General features: G+C 47.5%; 1 protein-coding gene and 1 non-coding gene across 2 annotated transcripts in view; both read right to left on the reverse strand.

Annotated features, from left to right (window-relative positions):
- Window positions 1–24,744, reverse strand: part of GJC3 (gap junction protein gamma 3) — a 42,442-nt gene that overhangs the window by 12,015 nt on the left and 5,683 nt on the right. The gene's annotated exons all lie outside the window — the stretch shown is intronic.
- On the reverse strand, window positions 18,268–18,374 carry LOC112400015 (U6 spliceosomal RNA). Its single transcript, XR_003003353.1, has one exon. It is a non-coding gene; the product is annotated as a U6 spliceosomal RNA (small nuclear RNA).

A 24,744-nucleotide genomic window follows, 5' to 3' on the forward strand; every position in this document is an offset into this window, starting at 1 on the left:
AATGCCCTCAAACCTGTGTCCCTCCCTGGAGCGGGTAGTGAGGAGTCTCACAGTGTTCTAGGAGCAGGGCGTGGTCAACTCGTGGACATTCTTCTGATTGGTCGGTGGTGAGGTCATGGGGATTCAGCATCATCAACCTTCTGGTTCCAACTGGTCTAGGGTCTACCTGTGTGGTCAGCACACGGTTAACTTCTTCCACCTGGAGGGGGTTTCAGTATCTGCAAAACAGCTCAAAGGACATGGCTCAGAATATTATCTATAGCCCTTGAGGAAGAGCTAAAGGTCCTTGACTTTGTTTAATGGCTAAAGTATTATTAGTTTGTCTTGCTTGACTGTTTTTCTTTCTTTCTGCATTTTCTCACTTCTCTGATTAAATTTATTCGTTGACTAAAGTTTTTCTACAGACAAAAGGCAGGCAGAGGACATGGGGGTGGGGAGGTGTTATTCTGGAAAGGCCTCATAGGACCCTGCTCAGTTACAGTCAGTAGAAGGAAAGTGTCAGAACAAAAAGAAAAGCAGGCTTCCCTCGTGGCGCAGTGGTTGAGAGTCCGCCTGCCGATGCAGGGGACACGGGTTCGTGCCCCGGTCCGGGAAGATCCCACATGCCGCGGAGGGGCTGGGCCCGTGAGCCATGGCCGCTGAGCCTGCGCGTCCGGAGCCTGTGCTCCGCAATGGGAGAGTCCACAACAGTGAGAGGCCCGCATACCGCAAAAAAAAAAAAAAACCTCTCCCCAGAGAATCGGATTCGACAGCACTGGGCCGTGGATACTATGTGACCTGGAGAGGAGGGAGATAAGCTAGTCCTGGGCCCATCATTGCGTGACAATCTGAAGGTCACAAAAATATAAGCCAGTACTTTTTACATTAACTATATTTCAATGAAAAAAGAAAGAAAGAGATTCTATTCAGCCGACTCAGGAGTGCCCACCGAGCTGATTTTCCTGTCCCAGCCCACTGATAGGCTCCTCTTGTGGCTAAACGGGATATTACCTCTAAGAGTCTAAGAAACACCAACCCAAGTGTCAATGTCGGGTTTGGACCTTACTAAAGTGAAGGTGTGTGGTGTCCCCCACAGGAGTTCCAGGAGGCCGGCAGTGAGGGCTGGATCATCCTGACTGTTTTCCCTGGAACGGTGGACCTGGTTTCCTAAGAGTGCACTGACATATCCATGGCTGGGGTGCACACAGGTGGGTTGATCAGCTTAGCACACAAAGTACCCCCAACACACACTGCCAGCAGAGAATCAGATGCAGGCAGGGGAGGGGCGTGAGACCATCCCCTGGGGCAGGTGCTTGTCAGACTCTGGAATTGAACCCTACTTGCAAGCCAATAAATTAGCCTGTTATGTTTCATGGATGTGGCAGAAGACAGAACAGCTCTGGAACACAGACAAAGAACTGATAATTATGGCACAGCAAGCAGCATGGCCCCTAAATCCCAGATAGTGACTCCACCGGACCCAGGTGGTAGGCTTGGAGGGAACACAGAGCTTGGGGAATGACAGCGAGCTGGCACAAGCCTGATCTTTTTCCAGAGGGGATCAATACCTCATCCCTGGAGGTGGCTCCATGCAGTACCCTGAGAAACAGCCTGGGTAAAGATAACACAGGACTTTGCATTGTTGAGACGCCCAGAACGTGCATCGAGTTCAAAACCCATGGCAGATTGCCCCTCCCAACAGCACCCTCCCCAGCTCCTTGTCCCCAACCCCCACCTCTATGCCAGATTGGCCCACTGTCCACACGAGCTGATTGCTCCTGCTGGTGAGGCAGGACTGCATCAGAATGATGCTCACACACTGATCTCTGGTTGCTCTCGTGGGCACAGGACGCAGGACGGGTTCAGGATTCTGGGCTATAGCAGCCCACAGCCCTACCCTTCTGTGTGAGTTTGGAGGTTGCGGGGAGAACCTGTGAGGTGCCCCCTCCAATCCACAGCACCCCAGGGCAGTGAGGGTGGCAGCTGGTGTTCAGCAACCTGGACGCCCAGCAACCTGGACGCCCCCCTCTGTTTCTCAGATCAGGCTGGGGAGCGGGGAAAGCACCTATCTTTGTAGCTGGGCTTTCCAGATGAATTAAGCAGAGGAACATCCTCGCTTGCCGTGATCAGCGTGGTGACTCAGTGCTCTCCGGGCCAGGCGTAGCCAAGAGGATTGACTGCTCTTCTTGCTGCCCCCTTGGCCCTCCCCCTCCTCCTCCTCAGCCATATGGTTGGTGAGGTGTGGCTCAGGGTCCCCCTGTCTCTTGGGGATCCCCCTCCACCAAGGGGAGGGAGGGTCCTCCCGTCATTGGACATCCCCCTCCAGCCCCTCTCACTGGCCCTGGAAAGCTCCAGGTGGTCCATGAGGCACAGGAACAGAGCAATGGGTCATTCTGTTTCTGTAGCCCCTCATGGGGGGGGGGGGAAGAAATTTCCCAGAAACTATAGTAAAAAAAAAAAAAGAAATAGAAAGAAGGAGAAAAGAGATTTAAAAAATTAACCTGGCTGGCAGGTTCAACAGCTACACAATAGGAGTTCCCTAAAGAAAGAATTGAGGAGGAATAGACTCATATCTTGCATTCCAAAATGCTAGAGAAAAAAATAAATTGTTTTACAAGCTTCCAGAGGGGACAAAAAAAAACAGGTCACATACTAAAGAATCAGAAATCAGAATGTCTCCAGACATTTCAAGTGTACCAATGAAAGCCAGAAGATAACAGAGAGATGCCTCAACTTCTGAAGAAAATAATTTCTAACCTAAACTTCTATACCTAGCCAAACTGTCACTCAAGTGTGAGGGTATAATACAGACATTTTCAGATATACAAGCACTCTAAAAATTTACCTCCAGAAGCTTCTTGATAATGTGCTCCGTCGAAATGAAAAAGTAAACTAAGAGAAGAATATATATATGGTATAGGGGACATAGAAGGTGCCACACAGGTAAGAGATGGAATTCCGAAGATGAGGATGATGAAGGAAGATCCCAAGTGTGGAGAGCGACCTGTCTAAACCCGAGATTTCTGAATGTCTTGTGATGAGATTAATATGACTGGTGAGAAGCTTGCAGACGTGGTGACTCAGTGCTCTCCGGGCCAGGCGTAGCCAAGAGGATTGACTGCTCTTCTTGCTGCCCCCTTGGCCCTCCCCCTCCTCCTCCTCAGCCATATGGTTGGTGAGGTGTGGCTCAGGGTCCCCCTGTCTCTTGGGGATCCCCCTCCACCAAGGGGAGGGAGGGTCCTCCCGTCATTGGACATCCCCCTCCAGCCCCTCTCACTGGCCCTGGAAAGCTCCAGGTGGTCCATGAGGCACAGGAACAGAGCAATGGGTCATTCTGTTTCTGTAGCCCCTCATGGGGGGGGGGGTGTGAAGAAATTTCCCAGAAACTATAGTAAAAAAGAAATAGAAAGTAGGAGAAAAGAGATTTAAAAAATTATCCTGGCTGGCAGGTTCAACAGCTACACAATAGGAGTTCCCTAAAGAAAGAATTGAGGAGGAATAGACTCATATCTTGCATTCCAAAATGCTAGAGAAAAAAATAAATTGTTTTACAAGCTTCCAGAGGGGACAAAAAAAAACAGGTCACATACTAAAGAATCAGAAATCAGAATGTCTCCAGACATTTCAAGTGTACCAATGAAAGCCAGAAGATAACAGAGAGATGCCTCAACTTCTGAAGAAAATAATTTCTAACCTAAACTTCTATACCTAGCCAAACTGTCACTCAAGTGTGAGGGTATAATACAGACATTTTCAGATATACAAGCACTCTAAAAATTTACCTCCAGAAGCTTCTTGATAATGTGCTCCGTCGAAATGAAAAAGTAAACTAAGAGAAGAATATATATATGGTATAGGGGACATAGAAGGTGCCACACAGGTAAGAGATGGAATTCCGAAGATGAGGATGATGAAGGAAGATCCCAAGTGTGGAGAGCGACCTGTCTAAACCCGAGATTTCTGAATGTCTTGTGATGAGATTAATATGACTGGTGAGAAGCTTGCAGTTGAATAAGAACATCAAAAAGTAATAACTATTAGCTCCATTGAAAATAAAAAGTTGTGTGGGAAAGTAAAATGATTATAGTTTACTACACAGCAGAGGTGTGAATATATTACAGAGTCATAATAATGAAAATAATGACGATCTAACCTAAATTCTCATATAAGGTATTTATGTTGGGAGGACGGATGATGGGAAATGGACGTGTGTGGTGGTGGAGGCTGGGAAAGGATGAAGGTAAATCATCATCTTCCAGGATATTGACTTTATAATGAAATATCAAGAAAGCATTTTATTTAGAGACATGGAGGTAAGTATCTACCAAATAACCAGCTAAAAGATAAGAAAAATCATCACGTGAAATATAAAGAAAAAATATTTTGGAAACCATATTACTTTTTTGCATAAACCAAGCATTGGAAAAAAATACTTATGGTCTTAAGCAAAGAATTTTTACTGGAACATAATTAACAGAAAAAGGAAAGAATTGCGAAAAGGTCATGTAATTGGAAGTAACTGTGTGGAAATTTGTTTAAAACAAAAAATGTGGCTCACACTTTGCTGTACAGCAGAAACTAACAGAACACTGTAAAACAACTATACTCCAATAAAAATTAATTTTAAAAAATGTGGCTCAAGCCTCAACTGCTTTTATAGCTTTATAGGATAAAATGATAAAAATGAAACATTAAATTTTTTAAAAAACAGAGATGGAAATGATGTTGTGAATGAAGCAGGAAATGAAGCCAGACCACCTGACTGTGTACAGGGTCCAGGAGGCCATACATTCAGGGTCTCACACCTTCCAGGGAATGTTGGGTTGAAAGCTCTGGAGTAAAAACACAAATAAAAAAACAAAGCAGGGTAGCACCCTGGAGGTATGCCTACAATGGACGGATCCATCGTGTTCAACAAAGAAATCCCAGCCTGAGTCCCTTTGGACCCTGCAGCCCCAGACACCCATCAGAAGTGGGAATTGGAGAGCAGCTCAGTGAAGTGGCCGAGGCCTGCCTGGAGGAGGAGTGCCCTGAGATGCTCAGAGGGATCACCTACTACCTGAACTAAGTGTTCACTTCTTCTTATGTTCTACTCATCAGCATTGAGCAAAAGAAGGGCCAAGAAACCTTGAGGAAAGGGGACATAGAGGGTGCATGACTCAGTGGAAGAGAAGGAGGAAGGCTTAGAGGTGTGGAACAATGTTCCTCAGAATCCTGCTTAACCCACCAAAAGTACTCTCAAAAGCTGTAGGTTCATGACAAGGTTAGGGACAGGGAAGGACATTGTCAGCCCACTCCTGAGACTCAAGAAAAGGGCCTAAGTCTGGATTCTGTCCTTGTCCTGAGCTCCCCAGGGAGACACTGGCCTGGATAAGCCCCATGGTTCTATAATTCTCACTTATGGTAGTATTTTTTTCTTACCCTGTATTTGGTGGACAATACGTGGAAATGCTGTCTTTAATAATTAGTCATGGAAGAAGAACCAAATAACTCAGAAGGAAGTAACACAGCCAGTGATATTTCAAAACAACTTCTGACCTTTGAACAAATAAAGAATAACACGTGACAGGAGAAAAGTTTCAGATCAACGAGGAGACGCAGAGTCCACGTGAACAGTCCACGTAAACAGTCCAGGGCTGAGGCAATGTGAGATCTGCCCCACTTACAACAGGAGAGATGGGCAAGGGGGAGAAAACCTCAGAAGACCTGAGTCCTGGCCAGGTGTGGGGAAAAAGAGAGGGCACAGAGCCACTCGGACACCCAGAGAAACTTCCTGGAGGGGTACAGATTTCAGGGGAAGCCTAAGACAGCTTGCCAAGAGGAGGTTAAAAAGATTGTTCCTGGGCTTCCCTGGTGGCGCAGTGGTTGAGAGTCCGCCTGCCGATGAGGTGTGAGACAGCTGAGATGAGAAGGTGGCAAGGTCCTGACAAGGGAAGCAACCCGAGGGCGGGGCCATGGGCATCGACTGGGCACAGCAGGGAGGAAGAAGGGGTCCAGAGAGCCAAATGTGGGTCCTGCCATGGTCACCTCCTGCCCACCCAGCGAAGACCCACCAACAGATTCCCTGCGGGCAGGACCAACTTCCGGTGCAATCTGAGGATGTCCCTGCCGCCAGGAGAGGCTCGTTGCCACAAATTATCTCCTTCTCAACAGTTCCTCAGTCCCTAAGTACTACCTCGGCCCTCTATGGAGGATTTCTCTGGGGATCGTTCACCAGCTGGATTGGAGGGATGGCGTGCTCCGAATTAGGCAGGAGACACCAACCGGGTATAGGACTTAAATATATTCTCTGCGAATGCTCTCTTCAATTCAGCTGAATGCTGCTTTTCAACCTCGTTTCTCACTAGAACTGGCTGTTCCAGCCAAATAGACCTTGTTGTTTGTCGTCATCACACATTTTTAGTGTTTTCACTCTCTTTCCTTTGTTCATTTAGTGGTGAATTCATTCAAGAATTCTATATTGACTATCTGTTTTCTGCTTGGTACTCTAAAAAGCACTGGAGACCCAGTAGAACAAGGTAGGTACAGCCCCTTCCTGCGTGGAGGTTACCCCAATTCTGCTTACTGAAACAACCCTCACTGTTAAGGTCCAGCTGCAATCTCACCTCCTCCCACGACTGCTTCCATGATAACCAATTCCAACATGCACTCTTTTCATGCTGAGATTTCTTTCAGATAGAAATATCAGGGGACATTTCAAGAAGAAGTTTGAGTGAAGCCTATCTGTACATCATCTGAGGGTATCACAAGAGATCCCAGACCACCCATCACTCAGGCTTTTTTTTTTTTTTCCTTCCCAAGTGAAAAGAAAGAGAAAGAAAAGTAAAGAAATCAAAGCTGGGACTATCTGAGGGAAGAGTATTTGGGGCAGAGGGCACAGCAAATGCCAAGTCCTGGGGAAGGAAACATCTAGGTGTTTGAAAGACAGAATAAAGACCAGTAGGGCTGGACCATTGTGAACAAGAGGAAAGCCCTAAGAGAAGATGTTGAAACCAGATCACGAAAGACTTTGTAGGCCTTGGAAAGGAGTTTCTATTGCAAATGGAACCCTGGTGGGTTTTAGCCAAGGTGACAATATGATTTGATTTAAGTTTTTAAAATAGCCCTTTGGCTTCTGTGTGAACTGACCACGGTGATGCAAGGAGGGAGATCAGGAAAACAGATCCAGGCCCCAGTGAAGGGCTTGGGCCAGAGTGGCAGCAGTGGAGAAGGTAGTAAGCAGCCAGATTAGGATATATCCTGGAGATCAAGCCTACAGGACTTGCTGATGGATCTGTGAGCACTGGGTTTGCTGATGGGCTGGATATGAGCTGTTTGGGGGAAGGGACCACTCAAGTCTACATCCCAGGTTTTTTCTCTGAGCCACTTCCTGCAGCCCCACCTCTGCAGGCTGTCACATTGCACACGGGCTTCCTGTCTCAGCTTCCTTTGATGGAAGCCCGGGCCTGGACTGTGGCAGAGACGATGCTGTGTGTCCACCAAGCCAATCCATTGTCCTCCTGGATACACAGGATGGCCTCAGTCCCCAGGCCCCTGACATCTAGGTGGGGCCATATGTCTCGGTCACTAACTGTGAAGTAAGTGAGAAACACACCTTTATTTTAAGCCTTTGAGACACAGAAGGGTTTTTTTTTTTTTTTTGATAACTCGGTTTGCCTTTCACGATTAATGCATGGACCTTCCTCTATTTTCTGTGCCCACCCTCTCCTAGGATTTTCACTCCATTTCCATGGATTTGAAGCCATCAATCTGCTGAAAGCTCTCAAATTTGTATCTTCAGCCTAGGTGGCTGGATTAATATCCCCGACAGTAGGAGAGCTCCAGGAAGTGGAAATACTTCCTACCGGGGAGGTTAATAACTGCTATCGCTCATTCTTAAACAAAGTGGCCCAAACTGAAGAGACCCAACTGAACTTTTCCCTGAAGCCCCCTTGGCAGATGTCTCCTCATGCCCCTGGCTGCCCCAGAAGGGGCAGAAGGAGAGAAGACAACCGCCCCTCCCAGGTAGCCTCATTTTATTTTATTTTCCTCTTCCCCATATGGAGGTTCAAGTTCATCATAACTCTGAAATACACAGAACAGGGTCAGCCCGATGACTCAAGGCCCCTAGGGTTTTCCTTTATGCAGTTACTTCCCAAATTTTCTCACATCCTCACATTGCAGCCCCTTGGTTGTTTATAGGAGATGAGCCTCTGCCCCACACACCACCTTCTAGTGGGTTCTCTTCCTGCCGGGCAAATGAGTCTGGGTGAGCAGCCTCGGAAGCTGGGGTGAGGGGCACTTTCTACCTTTCTCTATCTCCACCCTGAGTTATGAAATCTCTACACTGTGACTCTAACTTTGGGAGATCATCGTCCCCTTGAGAATCTGATGAAATGAGTTGGCCCCTGCAGCAGATGCCTTTGGTAACCTGCCCATAACCTGTCAGCACCCGATGTTCTTGTACATGACAGTATTAGTTTCCTAGGGCCACTGTAACAGAACACCACACAATGGGTGGCTTAAAAAACAGAAATTTATTTCTCCCAGCTCTGGAGGCGAGAAAGTTGAGATTAGGTGTTGGCAGGGTTGTTTTCTCCTGAGGCCTCTCTCCTTGGCTTGCAGACGGCCATCTTCTCCCTGTGTCGTCAGGCAGTTGTCCCCCTGTGCACGCACACCCTGGTGTCTCCTGTGTGTCCAACTTTCCTGTTCTTATAAGGGCACCAGACAAATTGGATTAGAGCCCACCCTAATGGCCTCATTTTAACTCAATTACCTCTTTAAAGGCCCTATCTCTAAGTACAGTCATATCCTGAGGTACTGGGAGTTAAGGCTTCAACACATGAATTTGGGGGAGCACAATTCAGCTCATCACATTGCCCTTGGATTGCAAACTTCTGCTTCTCTGCTCTGGGCTGATGCTTATTTTACACACTGCAAAACTATAAAGGCCTTCTGGGTAACAGTATGTCTTCTTAAGGATTCCAAGAAATGGAGAATTAAGTCCTAAACATCTGCATTTTAATATAGGAAATTAACCTATTTAAATACGTTGTGATTTCTGACACAGTTAAATTGATTGCTTTCATCTCATCTTCTGTTTCCTAGTTACTGTGTTTTCTTGTTACTTCAAATGTACCGCATGTGAGACACGCAGCTTAGGACACCATGGTCAGCGTGACAGGCACAGCCCCTGCCTTTGCAGCACCTGCAGTCTTGCAGAGCTGTATTCAGGAACACTCTTCGGTGCCACTTCTCTTTAGGAACCAGGGTCAGGGCTCTCCCAGCTCTCCTGACTCCAGCTGTCAGGCATCTCCCATCTTCCTCTCCACGTCAGGCATCTCCCATCTTCCTCTCCACCCCGCTGGTTAAGAGGACCAAACACTGCCAGGTTGCAGTGGCTTGAGCAGTGATGGTGGGGCAAGAACTGGAGATAGTCAGTTCTCACAGGGCTTTTTTCTGGAAGGCCTAAGAATTGAACAGTGGTAGACAGCAGGGACAAAGAGGTGACACAGAGGAAAGTTAGGAAGGTAACCGGGGTCTGCATTCCTTCCTGCCGCCCAGGGCCCCTCCATGCCCTGGGCTCTAAGACCTGCCATCGCCATGATCAGAGCCTCACCCAGGGCGCTCCTCCCAGGCATCACCTCCTTGCCTCCACACTGGCTTCGGAGTGATTCTCCAGCCCCACCCCTTGCTCAGGAAACCACGTTTCTGCTGCTTCTCAAACGCAGGCAGGAGGAGGACTGCCTCCAGCTGCTGGTCTTTCCTCCGAGGGGGAATGGAAAGCGAAGAGACAGACACAGCTGTGGCTGGAAGCAGGGCCCGGGGGAGAGCTGGGGTTCAGGTGGGCTCTGGCCAGAAGGCTCTTTTCTCTGCGCTCCTACCTGTGGACAAGCCCTTGCTCGGGCCTCCAGGTGAGTGACATGGGCAGAGAGCAGCCAGGGGAGGGTGCCCAGGACGGGGCAGTTCACCACGTAGCCGCCCCTCACTGGCATTCCTTCTCACATCTCTCACCCTCTTTCCCCATGGTCACCAGGCTTGTGAAAGGCCCTTAGTGAAGCCATGTGACAGTTTTGCAACATTTACATATTTTAAAAATCTGTCCCCGGAGCCACCGCTGTGAGTACCCCCAACGCCACCCCATCGCTGACCTTGATTTTGCCTTTCCCCACCCTAAGGGGGGGAGGGTCCCTCTGTCTGCTCTGTAAACAGAGCCAGAGCCTCTAAATCTTGCTTTATCAACAAGTCCAGCTCCTTGGCAAGATGTCACCCTTCCTGCCTGCGCACACTCCGTGTCCCCAGTGGGCCGTGGATTATGTGGCTCCAGGCTCACACGTGACAGAGAGCCTGGGGTCCATAGCTGGGAGGGAGGAGGCTGGGTTCCCAGTGTGGGTGCGTGCCCTCGTGGCCGGGAGCACCGGGGCAGGATGCTGTCCTGGGAAGAGGGGAAGGAGGAACGAATGCTTGGGCTGCACCTGTGCAGAGAATTCACTGGGAGACCCGGAGCTCTGAGAACCAGGGGAGTGTTTAGTCTAAGGCACGGGAGGCCTCCCAATCAGGAAAAAATCGTGGTATGTTGTGGATAACAGGACAGGGGAGAGTTCTCAGAATTTACAAGAAAAGCTCAGTCTAGGCTGTTTCCTGGGTTCTGTTGTGCTGCCTTCTCCGCCTTCCTTCCTCTCCTCCAAACCCCCAAGCCATGCAGCCAGCTCTGGGCACCTCAAAACTCAGATGCCAGGGATCCGGCCGGGGCTGGGTGGTTGCAGCAATTTTCCTGATGGGGGAGAGGATGGGATTTGGAGCTCCTGGGAGCTGCTCAGGTGCCCGACACACAGAAGAGGCCAGGCCCCTCTGTGTTAAGTCCCAGGCCTCGGAAGAAGGTGGGATTAGGAGACGGGGTCTACTTCTCAGAAAGAGCCGGGGCTGCGGCAGGGGCCGGGCAGAGAAAAATGATGGAATTACAACATTGCCCTTGCCGCCCTCAAGGGACCACAGGGATGAAGGAGTTCTCACCGCCCTGGGTCCTTCTTCTCTTTGTGAGGTTCCCGGTGTGTGAATACTTTCAAATAAACAACGGGGTTTACAGCAAAAGCGTCGGACTCCTTTAAGTTAGGCGTGAACCTTCCGTATTGGTCTCCCATTTCCACTTTGCTGTCCCGCAGGTGCCTCCGAGGCTCACGGCACCTGCTGAGGGGGCGGTTAGCTTCTCTGGACCCTTGAGCACGCAATCCTCACGTGCAGGGTCTTAAAACCCATCGTGCGGGTCAGTCACAGTTCTTTCTTATGGGCCGCAGCTGCGGCTTTCAGGATGCTCAGCGGGAAAGGCATTTCCGCCCTAGGATGCAGGCTCAGTTGCAGCTGCAAGTTATCGCCAGGAGAGGGCACTGTGTGTCCAGCTAACGGGCTCGGAGAGGTTCTCCCAGCAGCTCTAAGAACCTGCAGGGCTTGGCCGGGAGCCCTGGGTGAGAGGAGAGAGGAGGGCATCTCTCTTCCACTGTATTTGTTGATCCCTTTTATAATTATGGGATCATCTCACTCCGTTTTCACACCTATTCCCCAGCATTGCCACCTGGATGTCCTGAAGACGTCTCAGAATCACGAGTCCCAGTTCCAGCATGATCTTCCCCACTCCACCCCACCCCCAAAGAAAACCAAAACTACTTTCCCTCTTCACCGTCCTCCTCCTCTTCTGCCTCCTGATCCTTCTCCTCTGGGTTTCTCCTCCCAACCTCCCAAGCTAAGGTTCCTGTCCCCTCCCTTTCAGCCCTGGCAGCCTAGATGTCACCAAATTATGCTCTGACTCGGGCCCTTTTCTCCCGCAGACTGCTCCTGTCTTGCTGCACCTCCATCAATTATTCACAGTCCTCACAAGTCTGTCTCCTTTCCTAACATGCTCGATGCTCTGACAACACAGGTAAGATCACGTCATTTCTCTCTTAAATTCCAAGATGAGGTGGAAACAACCCAAGTGTCCATCAAAGAGTGAACAGATAAACAAAATGTGATCTATCCAAACAATGGAACATTATTCAACTTTAGAAAGGAAGGAAATCCTTACTCATGCTGCAACATGGATGAACCTGAGGACATTCTACTAAGGAACAGAAGAGCTTGGTTTAATCCAGAACTGGCTGTTGGACCCAGAGACTTCTTGTCTGACTTACTTCACTTAACATAATGACCTCAAGATCCCTCTATGTTGTCAAAAATGGCAGGATGTCCTTCTTTCTCATGGCTGAATAATCCCATATAGCAGAAGAAGATAGATATCGCATCGTCTTTATCCATTTATCCCTAGATGGACACTTAGGTTGTTTTGGTATTTTTACTATGGCAAATAATGCTGCAATGAACAGGAATGCAGATATCTCTTTAAGATCCTGATTTCATTTCCTGTGGATATCTACCCAGAAGTGGGATTGCTGGGTCGTATCGTAGTTCTATTTTTAATTTTTTGAAAAACCTCCATACTGTTCTCCACAGTCGTTGTACCAGTTTATATTCCCACCAATAATGCACCAGGTTCCCTTTCTCTACATCCTCACCAGCTTTTGTTATCTCTTGTCTTTTTGATAACAGCCATTATAACAAATGTGAGGTGATATCTCATTGTCTTTTTTTTTTTTTTTTTTTTTTTGGCTGAATTGGGTCTTCATTGCTGCGCACGGGTTTTCTCTAGTTGCGGCGAGTGGGGGCTGCTCTTCGTTGTGGTATGCGGGCTTCTCATTGCAGTGGCTTCTCTTGTTGCAGAGCATGGGCTCTAGGCTTGCGGGCTTCAGTAGTTGTGGCACGCGGGCTCATTAATTGTGGCTCGCGAACTCTAGAGTGCAGGCTCAGTATTTGTGGCTCACGGGCTTAGCTGCTCCGCGGCATGTAGGATCTTCCCGGACCAGGGCTCGAACCCGTATCCCCTGCATTGGCAGGCGAATTCTTAACCACTGCGCCACCAGGGAAGCTCCTCATTGTCATTTTGATTTGCACTTTCTGGATGATTGGTGATACTGAGCATCTCTTCAAGTACCTGTTGGCAATTGGTATGTCTTCCTTGGAAAAACGTCTATTCAGGTCCTCTGTCCATTATACAATAAACAGATTATTAGGTTTTTGATGTTAAGTTGTATAAGTTTCTTATATATTTTGGATAGTAACTCTTTATCAGATAGATGGTTTGCAAATATTTTCTCCCTTTCCATAGGTTGCCTTTTCATTTTGCAGATTTTTTTCCCCTAAGCAGTTCTTTATTTTAATGCAATTCTACTTATTTATCTTTGCTTTTGTTGCTTGTGCTTTTGTTGTCATCTTCAAAAAATTGTTGCCAAGACCAATGTCAAGGAGCTTTTTCCTTGTGTTTTCTTCATTAGTTTTATGGTTTCAGGTCTTATATTTAAGTCTTTAATCCATTTCAAGTTAGTTTTTGTGAGTGGTAGAAGATAGGGGTCCAGTTTCATTCTTCCGCTGGTGGTAATCCAGTTTCCCAGCACCATTTACTGAAGACACTCTCCTGTCCCTACTGAGTCTTTCTGATGAGAGGCAGCCCCGGGCAGCAGAAAGCGCACTGACTGTGGTGGCACAGGTCCGGGTTCTGACCCACTCTGTCAGTGAGAGGCCCTGAGCCCTGAGCCACGGAGAACTTTCTCCATGTTGTTTCCTCCTCCTCTGCGGGGAGCTAGGATGATAACCCACTGTGCTCCAAACCCTTAGCTGAAACAGGCCTGAATACATTTAAGGGGAGTTTCTCTTGCACATAAAAGTTCTGGATTTGATTTCCAAGTTGTTTCTTTCGATTCACTTTGCTGCCCCTGGAGTGGGGCACACGCCCTGGGAGACGAGGTCTTGCCGGGTCTGGCCCTGGTCCTCTCCCGCCACCTGCGATTCTGGCGAACCACTGAGGTGTGGGGCCTCCTGGGTCCTAGAGAGGACGCCTCGCCAGGCTGACGCCGACTTACTTCCGGCCTTTGTGTGCCGCTGTTGACCGCGGCCCGGGGGGTCAGTTCTCCGCCATCCCGTCTGCGGAGGTATGTGGTGAGGCATGTCTCTGAGGCCACGAGGATGAAGGCGTGGGTTACCGGGTTATGCGATGCCAGTCTCGGCCTGTGGGGCCCAAGAAGGCCCGGCGGCCAGTTGCAGGCACCACGTCTCCCTACCCCTCGCATTTTTGGTGTTGCCCTCCTTTTGTGCTCCCAGCCAGCCCGGGGGGACTTACGGAGACTTGGGGCGGGAGCGGGGGCAGGTCCGAGGTTTGACCCCTCGTTCTGGCCTCCTTGGAGCCAGCCTGGCAGCGGAGTTCAAGCCGCCCCCGCCCCCTCCCAAGTCCACAGAAACTCCTTTTGAAACGACCCTGTGGGAAGTCCAGGTTGTTGAACCGCAGAACAGACGCTGGATCCCTCGGCTTTGCATGTTCTTTATTCTTCCACGTGCACTTAATCAGCCGAGCACTGGCCTGGGTGTAGGGGGAATAAACATCAGACTAGGTTTTTGCATTTCCCGAGCTGGGCGTTCTAGCAAGGGAACTGACGTGTGTTGTCGATATAATGTGAGATACAACCGAGAGATGGAGAGATACCGATAAAGAGCTGCAGCGGCTGAGATCAAATCCTGAAAATTTTGCAAAGGGGGGTTGGGGCGGGGGTGGTGTTCGAAGGAGAATAAGAATTGGATCTGTGGCACTGCCCTACCAGCCAGGGATATTCCGGATAGAGCTGGTGCAAAAGCCTAAAGGTGAAAGGGTGGGGAGAACTGCAGAGAGAGCAGTAAATATTTCAATGCCATTCTGGTAAATGTTTATTCTGCACTGGGTAGTGGAGATTAATGAATGTGTGGCCACAAATCCCTGCTCTAGAGATTTCTTCTAAAAATAGTGAAAGTGGTCCAAAGGTACAAACTTTCAGTTATAAGACATTCTGGGAATGTAACGTACAGCATGATGACTATAGTTAATACTGTGTTATATATTTGAAAGTTGCTAAGAGAGTGGATCTTAAAAGCCTGCATCACAAGAAAAAAAATTGTTAACTATGTGAGGTGATGGTGTGAAGTAATTGTGGTGGTCATTTCACAATATATACATATTATCAATCATATTGTACACCTGAAACTAATACAATACTATATGTCAATTATAACTCAGTAAAACCAGGGGAACTTTTTTAAATAAAAGGGAAAGGTAGCTTGATGGAAGGGCTGTGAGGAAAGCTTGAGGCTATAGAGTTAGGGAGACATGGGCTAATACACAAAGATTAGGGACAGGTGTACATAAGCCTTTCCAAAATAGAGCATGTGACCACCGGAGCTAACGGGGAAAGAAGGGGCGAGTACTGTTCTGGATTGCCCCGCACCTTGCTGAGTTCAGCTTCATTGGTGTGCTTTGCTTGCAGGCGCCGGTGCTTTAGGAGCTCAAAACAGTAAACTGAGAAAACTTGTATATGAAACAATAGGGCTTCACTTTATACTAATATGGTTCCCCTGTTTACCAAGTGTGCGTGAGCTTATTCACATTCCAGAAACACACAGTCTAGGTAAACAGACTATCTGGTCGCTGTTTTCTTCTGGTCCTTTTGTGATGCCTCAAGCTACATTTTTCTTAATTTCTCAGGAGGGGATGTGATGGATAATAATCATGGTTCTATTGCAGAGACTCACAATGATCAGAAATTGGGAAAGAATGTGGGGGAAAAACGGGGGTGGCTGGATGAGATTGAAATATACACGATACAGGTAGTCCTCAAGTTACGAGGGTTCCATTTACAGATGTTCTGTATGTACAGTGGCCGGATGCACCCTACCTCCTTCTTGCTCCACCCTCCCCCACGCCACCCCACCCCTAGAATCCACCACCCCTGAAGACGCTGACCAGAACCCAGGAGTTAAGGCGGAAGGACACGTGTGATGAGACATCTCAGGGCAACCATGACTCACTGCCTTTTCCTGCCCCTGACTGCTTACCATTAAGTTATGCCGTCTCACACCCTTTCACAAGGGTGCACAAGCTCCCTCTTTACGTCCCTGCAACAGGCCCCTATCTTTCATCATTTGCCTTTTACCTTAAAAGACACACTGTCCTTAACACAACATTGTAAATCAATTATACCTCGGTTAAAAAAAAAAAAAAAAGCAACACTGTCCTTTATCCCCTCACCCTCTTCATACCATTTGTGAACTTAAAAATGACAATAATCACTGCTGATTTGACTCACAATAATCCAGAGATATAAGTGTATCAAGAAAAGAGAAGGCCATAAGTATTAAAGTGAAATCACATGGGTGCCACCAGCACTTCAGCTATTTGAAAGCCCAGATACCTCACTCAATCCCCCCAGAAGTAATCTCTTTTTTCAGTAGTTCTCTAATCCTCGAAAACTAGCATGCAAACCAATATAGCATTTCTAACCCAATTTTATTGTTTTCCTTTTGTACTTCTATGCTAGGATTTCTACTGATTTTCACTGCAGGTACACAGGGTTTTATCTACGTGATGTTTTACCTAAACTTTTGTGAGAGCATAACTGATGTCTACAGCACTACTTATTTGGGAAAATGAGCTCCAAATTCCCAAAAGCCAGTCTATAACGGGACTATTGGAATATATTGTTATATGTTAGAGATAACCATTTACATGTTAATGTTTTAGTCTTCGGATATTTATTTATTGTTGTAAATAATTTTTCTGCATTCAATCCACATTTATTGACCTTTTGCTAATATTTTCAGAAATAACACTTTTAATCATTCTGCATGGAAATCTTTCTAAAATTTTTGACACCTGCCTGTGTGTGTACGATTTAACTCATTTTTCTCTGACTTGGTCAACATTGTGAATATCCTTTACACAATGACGCCCTCAGGGTTCTTTGCCCTACACAAAACGGTCTAATGTAACTTTCTTAGCTCCACTGCACATTTCTTTTTATTATTTTTATTTATTTATTTGCTTATTTATTTATTTATGGCTGCATTGGGTCTTCGTTGCTGCACGCAGGCTTTCTCTATTTGCGGCAAGTGGGGACTCCTCTTCGTTGTGCTGTGCGGACTTCTCATTGCGGTGGCTTCTCTTGTTGCGGAGCACGGGCTCTAGGCATGCGGGCTTCAGTCGTTGTGGCGCACGGGCTCAGTAGTTGTGGCTCGCGGGCTGTAGAGCACAGGCTCAGTAGTTGTGGCTCACGGGCTTAGGTGCTCCGCGACATGTGGGATCATCCCGGACCAGGGCTCGAACCCGTGTCCCCTGCTTTGGCAGGCAGATTCTTAACCACTGCGCCACGAGGGAAGTCCTGTATATTTCTTTTAAAAGTGAACAGAAGTCTCATATACACAGATAATTTGCGCAGACAATTAAATATGAATCCTACTCTCATGGCAGTTATTATAATAGTCTCTGAAGCTTTTTAAGTTATTTCTAAATGACTCGAGAAGTCTGAATTTGTTTAAAATGGCATTCTTGGCACAATCCTTCCCATTCACCATTTTAAAGACATGGTTTAACACAAATGTTTACTTAGTTATGTTCAAAGAGGAACTCTAAGCCTGCTTAAGAATAAAAGCTCTATCCTTTGCTTGGGGCTTTGTCCTTATTATTTCTGCAGACTGCACTGGTATTTCTTATCCCATCTATGTAGTAAACGTATTTACAGGAGTGAAGTGATTTGTACACACTTGTTTTCCAATTTCCTTTAGGCAATGGATAGGAAAACATTATTTCCTGGATCCACTCTGTCCTGTCATCACTTATCCCTCCTGGTCCCACTTGGAATGTCAAAACACCCTCTTTCTGGGAGCAGGTCTGTAATCACAGTCTGTTCTCAGCCACATGGTCCTGCTGCTGGGAGGGTAGGATGGGAAGTAAAACCGCAGCAGGGATGAATGCTCTTTCAAGGAAGTCCCCTTCTCAATGGCTCTATCTGTGGTAGAGCGTTGCCCAGTGACGAGAAACGCTATGCCACCAAAGGGTCCATCCCAGAGGACTAGACTGTGCTGAGCCTTGGTTTTGTCTGTTTTTAAGTGGAGACTTCAAACTCGCCCTCCCACCTCACCTCCCACCTCAATGAAGAGTCGATGAGAAAGGACAGATGAAAGCACTGTGGAAACTACAGAACATTAACACATGTCACAGCCACAAGGCATTAAGCGTCTCTAGGAACCACCCATGGTACTAGATGCTTTGTAGCCATGATAGGATCTTTTTTTTTTCTTGAAGACTATAGAGTTTTTGTTTAACTGCATCGATCTTACATATATGTTTTCTTTGTCTCATGCTGAAAATCTCAGTTCTCAAAGAAATCAGTATAATCATTCATTTACTTTATCCCATGATACACAAAAACTGTGGAACACTTCACAAATTTGCGTGTCATCCTTGCTCAGGGGCCATGCTAACCTTCTCTGTATCGTTCCAATTTTAGTATATGTGCTGTCGAAGCAAGCACAGGATCATTTTTTTGTTTTGTTTTTTTTGCTTGTTTGTTTGTTTTGCCTGTATATGGGCCTCTCACTGTTGTGGCCTCTCCCGTTGCGGAGCACAGGCTCTGGACACGCAGGCTTAGCGGCCATGGCTCACAGGCCCAGCTGCTCCGCGGCATGTGGCATCTTCCCAGACCGGGGCACGAACCCGTGTCCCCTGCATCGGCAGGCGGACTCTCAACCACTGCGCCACCAGGGAAGCCCTAGGATCATTTTTTAAAGTCAGAACAGTTGCCAAAATGCATCAGCTGCAGAGTGGCAGAGGCTAGTCTGTTCAGGTTCAAGGCTCAGGCTCTTTTCACTAAAACCCTCCAGATATAGGCTCTTACTGTGCTCACACTTTAGAACAGGCCCCAAGCCATCTGGAAAACCCATGGGCTATATGCATTAGAGAGAGTTTTGCTGTGCAATATTCAAAAGGAAAACTGAAGTGTTTAAGACAAGAGGGTAGTATGATCTTGTGTTCTGGAGATAGCCAGAGATGCTGGAATATTCTTTACTCCAAATTTTGTCCTCTTCATATTATCATATAGATGCACAAATGACAAACGACATGGAAAAACAGAAGGACTTGATTGGTTTTTTTGAAAACTGCTAAACAACAACAGCAAAAAAAAGTTTTTCTTTTTTTTAAGAAATGCAAAGGAGTCCTTTTCCACTGGGGCTAAAATGTTTTCTTTCGGTTTTGAGAGCTGTTCAATTTATCACCTGAATACAGGCATGTATTTTACTCTGTAGAAAAATTCTGGAGCTCTCGCTTACTGCCCCAGAAATGCCCGGCTGCTTCTCAGTCCCGCGCTGGTGTCAACTTGGGACCATCCCCACCCCCCATATGTTGGATTTCCTGCTTCCGGATCCCCTTTCTCTCCTGATTATTCCTCCTTTTGGTGAAGCGTACTCTTCTAGAAGCATCCTGAGATAGAGTGCCTGTTGGAGTTCATATTTTGCGACCTTGCATATCTGAAAATGTATTTTTGCTCTCCTTTAAAAAAAACTCTTTTTTTGGGCTTCCCTGGTGGCTCAGTGGTTGGGAGTCCGCCTGCCGATGCAGGGGACGCGGGTTCGTGCCCCAGTCCGGGAGGATCCCACATGCCGCGGAGCGGCTGGGCCCGTGAGCCATGGCCGCTGGGCCTGTGCGTCCGGAGCCTATGCTCCGCAGCGGGAGAGGCCACAGTAGTGAGAGGCCCGCGTACCGGAAAAAAAAAAAAACACCTCTTTTTTTTTAGTTTGGGCATAAAATTCTAGTTTGGAAATTATTTTCCCATGGAATTTTTGTCTCCTAACTTCTAATATTGCGATTAACCCACCCAGGAACATTCTGATTCTTCGTCCTTTATATGAGAACTCGTTTTGATTTCTGGAAATCTTTAGGCTCAAAAATTTCACATCTATGGTTTGTTTCTTTCCCATTCATTTTGCTGAGTATTCAGTGGGCTGTGCATGTTCTCTATTTCTGAGAAATTATCTTAAATTCTTTTACTTATAATTTCCCCCACTTCATTTTCTCTGTTCTCTCCTTCCAAAATTCCTAAAATTCAGATGTGGGACCTCCTGGGTTGCTTCTCTCATTTTCATTTTCCACTCATTTTTTAAAATTTCTTTGTCTTTTTTGTTCTATTTGCTGTCCTATGTCCTTAACCTTCTCTTCTGTTGAATTTTCCATTTTTGCTCCAATAATTTCCATTTCAAAGATACTCCTTTTGTTTTCTGAGTGTTCCTTTTATAGAGCACCCTGCAATTTCCTCTCATATCTCTGAGGACATTAACAGCAGAGGTTCTTGTTCACGATTTTCTCCTGCTCCCTCCATTGCCATGGTTTCCTGGTCTTTCTCTTGTTGTGGCTGCTGTTATTTCATGGGCTAGAGATGACCTCAGTGTTTTTTACTTCTTCACAGCAGGCTCCAAGCCCACCAGTGCTAAATTCAAATCCTCACACATCCGATTGCTTTAAATATAGCCCAGAGAAGGGTATTTTTAGCCACCTGAACCTGCCCGCTTTGCAAAACTGCACCCAGCATCAGCTTACCTTAGATAAGACAAACCCTGGGGCCATTAAAGACCCCAAATCTGCTCTTGCCCTTCAGGGGTCTCTGACCTGGAAACTCCCCACCGCACTGCTGAGTGATGCCACAGAGGCACAAAAGTCCCCTCTGTGATTCCACTCTCTCCTGGGAGTTCCCTTGCCCCGTTCCCGCTCTGGGTACCACAGCTGCCCCTGTAAGGTCTCCTGCAGCTGTCTGTAAGGTCCTTTTCACGCAGTCCCGACCCAGTAGGCCTGTTCTGTGATCCTGACATGTCATGGTCCCATCTCTTCCTTGATCAGCCCTGAAATTCTCCACCTCACCAGACGTAAAGATGGGGGCTTTGCTCACATGTCTTGGCCGTCCACTCACATGTCATCGTGGGACTCTGGAAGGTCCTGGCTGTGGGCAGGGCTTGTCCACCACGAGCTTCCCTCAACTCCCAACTGTCAGCATCTAGATCTCGTCTCTTGGTCAGTTTCTTCGGGGGGAAACCCTCTAGTCTCCCTCCTGAGGAGTCCAAGCCCGGCTGCCAGTACTCCAGATGCCCGGAGAGGAAAGGACCTGACCCCTGAAGGGTAGGGGGTGAAGGACAAGGCCACTCATCCACTGTGGGTCTGGGAGCCTGCACCCCTCAGGCTACCAACTAGACCCAGCTGGATCGAGGCCACCAGGCGCAGCTGAGGTGTGGGTGCTGTACCAAAAACAAGGGATTAAATAAATATCTACTTCCTGAATGGTGAGACCTCCCCCCAAGCCCCTGTCCCCGGCACATAGTTTTTCCTAGGACAGGAGATGGCAAACTTCTGTAAAGGGCCAGACAGCAAATATTTTAGGCTTTGCAGGCCACGTGATCGATGTTACAACTCTTCAACTCTGCCATCCTAGCGCAAAGGCAACTGTGTAAACAAAGAAGAGTGGCTACCTTCCAAAGTCGCTTTATTTATGGGCTGAAATTTGAATTTAATATAATTTTCACATGTCATGAACAATGATTCTTTTGATTTTTTTTCCCAAGCATTTAAAAACATAAAATTTGATATATAAAATAGGTAACCAACAAGGACCTACTGTACAGCACAGGGAACCCTACTCAATGTTCTGTAATAACGTATATGGGAAAAGAATCTGAAAAAGAATGACTGTATGCATATGTGTAACTGAATCACTTTGCTGTACACCTGAAACTAATACAACATTGCAAATCAACTACACTCCAATAAAATTAAAAAAAAATAAAAATAAAAACATAAAATTCTTAGGTCGCTAGCTCTACAAAAAATGTATCAAGCTCCAGTTGGCCCAGTGGTGGAAGTTTGCTCATCCCAGTCCTAGAACATCGTGGTCGAGGGTTTATTGTCAAAGGCCTCTGAACCTCTCTTACGCCTCCCCTTAGCAATGCTCCCAGCGCTGATTTTTACCTGTAGGTATGAGGGTTACCAGTTCTCTCTCCCTCGTGCAGCCTCCAAGGCGTGCCATGGAAATGTAGACATTTATGAACTGCCTTGGAGTGGAAAAGGTGGTGACAGCGATTCCGAGAGTTCCTGCCAAGTTCTACCCCGGGTGGAACAAGTCACTGATTGTTCTCTTTCCCTGGATTTTACCCAAGGTGATACAGGAATGCAGTGAGAGGAGATGTCTGGGGAGGGTAGGGCCCCTGAGACAGAGCCCTGACTCCCAGGCCTTGAGCTTATGAGTCAGAACCTCTGTCTCCGGCAAGAAAGATTGTTTTCCGTAGGCCAGGACCTTCTTAACTCCGCTTCCAAGTTGTCAAGGAAAGAAATCCTCAGTTGTGGGGGCAAAATGGGGGTTTGGCAGAGAGAAGAGCTGCTTCTGCTACTTCTTTTTATTTTTCAGTTAATTTTTATTGGAGTGTAGTTGATTTACAAGGCTGTGTTAGTTTCAGGTGTGCAGCAAAGTGAATCAGTTATACATACACATAAATCCGCTCTTTTTTAGATTCTTTTCCCATGTAGGTCATTACAGAGTATTGAGTAGGGTTCCCTGTGCTCTACAGTAGGTCCTTATTAGTTATCTATTTTATATATAGCAGTGTGTTTATGTCAGTCCCAATCTTCTGATTCTTAATGTGCATTTTGGGGGCAAATCAGGTCTACCTGCTAAGCCTCAATTTCTTTATCTCTAAAATGGGGATAATCATTCCCTACCTCATTGGGTAGTTGTGTGGATTAATAAAATAACATACCCCCTAAAGTCCCCATCACATCAAAGGGGCTCAACAAATGGCAGAGAGTATAGTTCTAATTTATCTGGACAAGGAAACTCAGAGAGGTTAAGGCACCATCCAAAAGGCACACAGCTCATTAAGGGTGGAGGCAGGAATAGAGTTTGTTTTCTCGACTCTCCAGCTGATATTCTTTCTTCTACCCTGCACTGCTGGAAGAGGAGGTTTTAGTTCTTTTTCTACAGTAGGGAAGGTGTCAGGGATGAAGGATATCAGGTCTGTTCCCCCCCTTTTCTCACAGCCCGCTTGGTTTCTGCTGCAGGGGACAGACCCACTCCTCCCACGGCCAGACACCGGGCAAAGCAGACCTCTCTGCATCACACGGCACAGGGAGTATTGATGGGCATCACCTCTTCGCCACCTCCCCTCTCCCGCCTCCCTGCAGCCACCCCCATCTCTACCACCACCCGCTTCCTGATTCAAGCTCCCTTCCTCTGGACAGTTACAAAGATTCTTTGTAATGTGTTTACACAGGGAGGAGTGAGAGCAGGGGCCTGGCTGTACTCAAACCACAGGGGCCCCCAGCCCTGTTTACAGAAAGTGAGAAGGAGAGCCAAGACGGATGACCCCGTTGCCCGGGGGCCTGGATTGAAAACAGAACCCAAGTCCAGAGCCCAAGGCTCCTCGTTTCCTGGGGTTCATCACACAGAAGCGGCACGGAGGCGCTGCTACCCAGGAGGCCTGTTTACTCGGCTGGGTGAGAGTTGTTTGCACAGGGAGGGAGGTGGCAGTGCCGTCTGGCTGTTCTCTGGCTGAGCGAGGAAGCGGGCGGGAGACCTTCGCAGGTCAGGCCCCATCTGTGTTCCAGGGCCTTGGGGAAGGCAGGCCCCTGACAACAGTCTTTTGGAGACGCTCTCGTCTCTTCTTTGAGAGTGAATCTGGCGGATTTGGAAAAAGTTCTCAAAACAGTGCTAATTATTTTCCCCTTTAATTCATACCCACACCAAATAAATCATCTAGGACCTTTCAAAGTGGGGAGAAATGCCATTTTCAGCACTCAAGGAACGGTGATGTTTCACACACGAGGTACAGTTGACAAAGCATTGTCATTTCCACCGTTTCACGTGACCCTCAAGACAGCAAGGAGGTGGGTAGCTGCGGCCAAAATCATCCCTGTTTTACCAATGAGGAGCTGACACTTAGAGAGTCAAGTCACTGGCATGAAACGTCACACCCAACAAGAGGCAGAGGCCCAGTGACTGCAGGTTATGAGCTTTTTCTACTCCGTCCCCTGCCTCCCACTTGGCTGTAAAGTAAGGTGTGCAGAGACCTTGTTCCGATATGTTATGTCCTTCCAATGGCTCCTGGGAGAGAGCCTTGCATCTCAGGGACCTAGCAGAAAGCAAAGGCGGTGTGAGCTGCAGGGCACTGTGCCTGGACCACGGGGTCTGTCCATGGGTACCGTCAATGGGGCATTCCCCGGGCACCAGACAGAGCTTTATGTGGACCGGCCGGGTGAGACGACACGGAACATACACACTCTTCTACCACCAGCGGAATCGTGGCGGCGGGGGAACGTGCTGTAGGACCACCGAAGCTTTCCTCCAAGTTCATTTCTCCCTGTCTCCTCTTGGGCTTGTCCCCGTGCATTCAAACCTGTGCGTGTCTACCTGAAGCCGTTACCTGAGTTCCATCTCTGTCCCTCAAGTCCAGCTGCCCTGCTCCATCCAAATTGCTTTGACCTGTGAGGTCAGCTGGAACTTCTCAGCTCTGCTCCCGTCCCCACTTAGCCCAGCTCCAGCACCTGACTCAGCACCTGGCCGGCCTCACTTCCTGGTCTTTCCCGTCGCTGTCAAATCCTGTCTCCCCTCTTTTCTCACCAATCCATCCTTCAGGGACCACTTTCCTGTGACAACTAATGTGCTACCATGTCTTACAGCTTGCAAAGTCCATTTGCCTACGTGCATATAGAAAAACATTCATACCGACTCACATTTAAGAGTTAGCTTCTCCTCCCTGCTGGATCTCTATTCATCCCCTGCCTAAACTACCAATACTGCGTTGTTATATATTTTTTAATATTTATTTATTTGTGTATTTATTTATTTATTTGGCTGTGCCGGGCCTTAG

Source organism: Neophocaena asiaeorientalis, unplaced genomic scaffold, assembly GCF_003031525.2.
Source record: "Neophocaena asiaeorientalis asiaeorientalis breed wild unplaced genomic scaffold, Neophocaena_asiaeorientalis_V1.1 scaffold461, whole genome shotgun sequence".
NCBI lineage: Eukaryota > Metazoa > Chordata > Mammalia > Artiodactyla > Phocoenidae > Neophocaena > Neophocaena asiaeorientalis.